Source organism: Macrotis lagotis, chromosome 2 (assembly GCF_037893015.1).
Source record: "Macrotis lagotis isolate mMagLag1 chromosome 2, bilby.v1.9.chrom.fasta, whole genome shotgun sequence".
NCBI lineage: Eukaryota > Metazoa > Chordata > Mammalia > Peramelemorphia > Peramelidae > Macrotis > Macrotis lagotis.
The window spans coordinates 226,840,016-226,845,858 of NC_133659.1; the positions used below are offsets into that span (position 1 = coordinate 226,840,016).

The window sequence follows — 5,843 nt, forward strand, 5'->3', positions numbered from 1 at the left end:
TCTCTTGGGATGTGTAAATGAGCATTAATCTAATGTAGCTCTCCCGGGTCACACTATCCCCTTTTGAGTCATGGTTGAGGACTTCCTTCTCATGCAGCAGGGATAGCAGCATCAATATAGAGTAGTAACAGAAACACCAACTCTACAAGAGGCAGAAAGTTTGACATAAGAATTAATTACTTGGAATCTTGGCAAAACCTTAATCAGCAGTTTTGGTCCCCTGAGCATTCATGGAACAAACAACACCAATTTTTATTTTTTGATATTCTGAACTTAACAAATGGTAACAAACTTGAAGATTTATATATAAAAAGAACTTGAAAAGAGGATTGTTTCTGAAATAACAAATATAATTTGTAGTTTGTATTTTTAAAAAGTTTATGATACATACAATATATTAGGTCCTATACTGTATCATTTATCTATTTCCCTCAGAACTTCCTTCAGTTCAAGTCTATATACTTTATAAATGCTCTTTTTTCTCTTGATATTTTTGGCATCATTAGCACTAACAACCCTGTCCTCCTCAAAAAAAAATATAGTTTCCCAATGTAAAAAATAAACATGATAGTCAAGTAAACAAATGAAATGAAAATGTATTTCTCATTAAGCACCTTTAGTCCATTACCTCTCTTGTTAAGAAAAAGATAGGCATCTTCCTTTAGCAGCAACTCTTAAGAAGCTGAGGTTGGTCATTGCATTGATTACAATACTGAAATCTTTCATAGTTAGTTTCCTTTATAAATTGTTCTGGCTCTGCTCACTTCATCATAAGTTCAAATAAGTCTTTCCAAGTTTCTCTTAATCCATACTTTCTGTCACTTCTCATTGTACAACAATAGTCTATTACTTCCATATACCATTATTAGTTCAACAAGTCTCCAACTGATGAAGGAACCCTTAGTTCCCTATACATTTTACTTCAACTAATATTGCTCTTATAAATATTTTTGTACATGAGAGTCCCTTTTCTCCTTCTTTAAATGCTGGGTGATCTTAGTAGTGGAATTACTGGGTCAAAAGATTTACAAAGAGGTCAGGAATTATCTTTTGTCTCTTTTTATATCCCCAGAATTTACCACAGTGCTGCAATAGGGGCAGCTAGGGCCAGTTAGCTGCTAGGCGTAGAATCAGGAAGACTTCTTCCTGAGTGCACAATCTAGTTTCAGACAGGGGCCAACTGTGCGATTCTAGGCAAGTCATTTAATCCTGTTTGCCTCAGTTTCCTCATCTGTAAATTGAATAGAAGAAGGAAATTTCAAACCACTCCAGTACCTTTGCCAAGAAAATCCCAATTAGGATTTGAAGAGTCAGACACTACTGAAAACTGGCATATATTGTCATTTAATAAATGCTTATTGACTTATTTAACATTCCTTATTCCTTTCACTGATCAACTTTTTAAAAATTTTTAATTATTGCCTAACAGTCTTGCTTTGTAGCAATACTATGTAATCTGGTATTGCTAGGTCCCCTTCCTTCTCACTTTTTTTCCCATTATTTCTCTCAAGATTTCTAACTTTTTGTTCCTCCAGATAAAGTTAATATTTTTTCCAGTTCCATAGAGTAATCCTTCGTTAGTTTAGTTGGGAGGACATTGAATCTCTAAAGTAATTTGGGTAGTATTGTCATTTTTATTATATTTTAACATGGTCCAACCATGAGCAATTGATATCTTTCCAATTTTTTAGGTCTATATTTCTGTCAAAAGTATTTTGTAGTTGTATTTATACAATTGCTATGTGTGTCTTGGTAGGCGAATTCCCAAATACTTCATATATTCTGTAATTATTTTAAATGGAATTTGTCTTTCAATAGCTTCCTGCCAAGTTTTGCTGGTAAGATATTAAAAAAATCTGATGATTTAATATGAATTTGTTTTTCTCTTGCTACATTACTGTAGTACATTATTGGTTGTTTCAATTAAAATTTAAGTTAAATTTTTATGATTCTTTGGGGGTTTTTGTTGGGGGTTTTTTTTTTAGGGTTTTTTTTTTGGCAAGGTAAACAGGGTTAAGTGGCTTGCCCAAGGCCACACAGCTAGGTAATTATTAAGTGTCTGAGACCGGATTTGAACCCAGGTACTCCTGACTCCAGGACCAATGCTTTATCCACTACACCACCTAGCCACCCAAATTTTTATGATTCTTTAAGCAAAACATATCTTTTGCAAAATAAAAGGTAATTAGCTTCCTCTTGGTCTATGTTTATTCACTTAATTTTTTCTTATCACTGTAACTAGCATTTCTATTACTATATCAAATAGTTGCAGTGATAATGGAAATTCTTTATCCTTGATTTTATTGGAAAGACCTCTGGCATTTATCAGTTATATACGGTGTGGTTCTTGCTATTAGTTCTATTCTATTTACTTTATTTTTTAAAGTTCCATTCATTCCTATTTTTTATTGTTTTTAACTTAAATTGTATCTTAGTTTATCAAAAATCTATTGATATAATTACATGATTTCAATGTTAATTTGTCTACTATGTTCATAATTTGAGAAATACAGAAAGGGGAGAGGAAAAACAAGTGTAAATTAATAAGATATATATATGACTATAGTCACACAAAGAAAAACATCATGAAAAGACATCTGATTCTGAGATTTCATCTCCCACTTAATAAATTCGGTCCTTGTTGGTTAAACTATGAATTGCTCCAATAATTCTTAAAAGCAATTAGTAAATATGCTAATGAAGTAATAAAAATATTTAAGCCTTTTGACCCAGTCTCCATACTTCTTTCTTTCTCTCCCTTCCTTTTTCCTTCCTTTTTCTTTCTTCTGTCCATCCATGCACATTGAACTTAATGAAAACACTTAATCAGATTTAACCTAACTGCATCTCAGAACCCTCAAAAATCAAGCAATTCATCAGTCTCAGTCTCCTCTAGTAGTAGATATTATAAGTGTTCAGAAAGATTCCTCCTTTTATTGTTAGAATTAATGGCAGCTAGGTGGTGCAATGGATAGAGCACTGGCCTTGGAGTAAAGAGGACTTGATTCAAATCTGGCCTTGGACACTTAATAATTACCACTGTGTGACTTTGGGCAAGTCACTTAAACCCATTGCCTTAAAAAAAAAAAGAAAATTTTTTTAAAAAGCCATCTTTTACAGAATACCTTTACTGATCTTCCTTAATTCTAAAAAAAAAAAAAAAGAATTAATACCCAAACCAAGTTAAAAAAAAGAAAAAAGCAAAGAAAAATAATAATCTTTAATTAATATGATCCAAAATTAATATAATACCAGGCAAAAACATAGCAGTTTTTTCTAAAAAAAACATTCACCATGATCAAATTGAATCTATACCAGGGCTGCAAGAGTAGTTCAAAAATCAGGAAAACAGTTAACATAATTGCATTTTAAAAACACATGGTATACCATAATCTGACTTTAGACAGGGTGAGATCCTGGGCAAATCATTTAATCCTGTTTGCCTCAGTTTCCTCATCTGTAAAATGGCAAACCACTTCAATACCTTTGCCACGAAAACCCCAATTAGGATTATGAAGTCATACACTATTGAAAACAACTGAACAGCAGCAGTAATAACTGGCATTTTTTTCTTAGATTTTTGCAAGGCAAATGGGGTTAAGTGGTTTGCCCAAGGCCACACAGTTAGGTAATTATTAAGTGTCTGAGAGCGGATTTGAACCCAGGTACTCCTGACTCCAGGGCCGGTGCTTTATCCACTGCACCACCTAGCCGCCCCAATAACTGGCATTTAATAAATGTTTATTGACTTAATGTTCCTTATTTGTTTCACTGATCAACTTTTTTTTAATTCCACAAATTAATCCATTTATTGTTGGACTATGGGCTACAGATAATGGATAAGGAGAAGATTTTACTGGTCTTTCAATTCCCTCAGTCTTCTGATGGCAAATTTGACTGTGACTGCAAAAGTGGTATGGTATGTCCACTCACCACCAGCTACTGTTTTCATACAGGATCTACAATGCCAGATACCCATGGCCCATCTCTTCATTTTGGTCTTGCCACAGAAGGAGCAGGACTTGGCATGCTAGCTAATTACAATTTTTCACCATTTTTCTGAGGGATGCACCATAACATTCCATATTTACCAGCAATTCCAACCTTCTTTGTACATTTAGCCATGTTGCCAGTCACAGGGCCACAGCTCAGAGAGGCCACTGATCAACTTTTTAAACTTTTAATTATTGCCAAATAGTCCTGCTTTTCAGTATTCTTTGTAATTTGGTATTTCTAGGGCCCCTCTCTTCCCACTTTTCTTTCTCATTATTTCTCTCAAGATTTCTAAACTTTTGTCCCTCCAAATAAATTTTAATATTTTTTCCAGTTTCATAAAGTACAATTCCCTGTTCAGACCCCTGGGATTTGTAGTTTTTCTACCCTAGAAGAGAATGGTCTCACTCGTTTTGAGGCAAGAGGAGGAATTTATGCCAACCTGAGAAATTTTCAAACAATTCTACAATGGGACAGAGGAAAACAATAGCAGTAACCAGGATGAAGGATTCTTTGAATAGGAAATGAATGATTCTGAATGCAGAGAAGCTAGAGAAATTTTCCCTAACTCAGTCATCTTTTCAATGAAAGAATATCATACTAAGAAGGGAATGGAAGGCTCTTTACTGAGAAAACCCAAGTAACTATTAAACCATTTCTTTTTCATTTTCCACATTCCCTTTTTGGTCCAAAAGGATGAATGTTGAAATTCACAATTTGGTTTCCTTTTAAGTTGTTCCTTACCATTTCAATAGTATCTTAAACTTAACATTCTCTAACTAAAGATAAGATCCAAGATTAATTTCTTTTCCATTTATGATTTTAAAGAGAATACAAATGAGAAAGTAAGAATATATATATATATATATATATATATATATATATATATATATATATATATATATATATATATATAACAAGTTGGGAATTCTCATCTTTGTTAAGAAATTTTCCTTAGAGCACCAACCCTGGAGGTCATCAGGATTTGAATTCAAATCCAACCTCAGACATTTAATAATTACCTAGCTGTGTGACCTTAGTCAAATCACTAAACCCTATTGCCTTATAATCCCCCCCAAAAAAGAGGGGAGGATTAGAGTGGGGATGCGATCTATGCCCCAGAACTGGGCAGTGAGCAACAGAATTAGTAGTTGGCTCCTGTTCCTGCCCCCCCCCCAGAAGTTTAAGCCTCTCTATGTTAGATCTGGGACCTCTTCTAGCCCTGGCGATGGAGGGTTCTGGCTAGACACTGTCTCCAGTGTTCACAGATCTCTCCATCTAGTTCTATGTGCCAACCTGGTCTGAAAAATGACTATGATTTTTTTTTTCTTGGATTTCCTGATCAGGATTCAGTTTGGTGTTTTTCTAGATCTGTTTGAAGAAATTGGGGAACAGAGAGTATGCTGTACTCTGACATCTTGGATATTCCTCCCCATGCTTTACTTTTAAAATGCTCATTTATGCTTCCTTCTGAACTTCCTATGGTTCTTTTCTGTACATTAAAAAAAAAATCTTTCTATGGCCCTTTTTGGGACATCATTATTACTTTCTATTCTTCTCTCCTAGTTCCTCTTCTCAATTAAAATCCCTATAACAAATAAGCATAACCAAAAAAAAAATAGTTTCTTTAGATTGATCAAAATTCTTAATTCCTTCAAAGTTTTTCTTTACAATATTGCTGTCAGTATATAAATTGTTCTCCTGTTTCTTATGTTTATTATAGTCTATATCAATTCAAATTTCCCAGAATTATTTGCAAATTCATTACTATTTATAGTGGAATAATTTTCTCATAGTCATATACCACAGTGTGTTCAGCCATTAATAAGAACCCCTTCTTAAATTCTAGT

General features: G+C 33.7%; 1 pseudogene; it reads right to left on the bottom strand.

Moving 5' to 3' along the window:
• Window positions 1–3,853: 3,853 nt before the first annotated feature.
• LOC141511469 (large ribosomal subunit protein eL43-like) lies at window positions 3,854–4,125 on the bottom strand (annotated as a pseudogene).
• Between the last annotated feature and the right edge of the window lie 1,718 nt (window positions 4,126–5,843).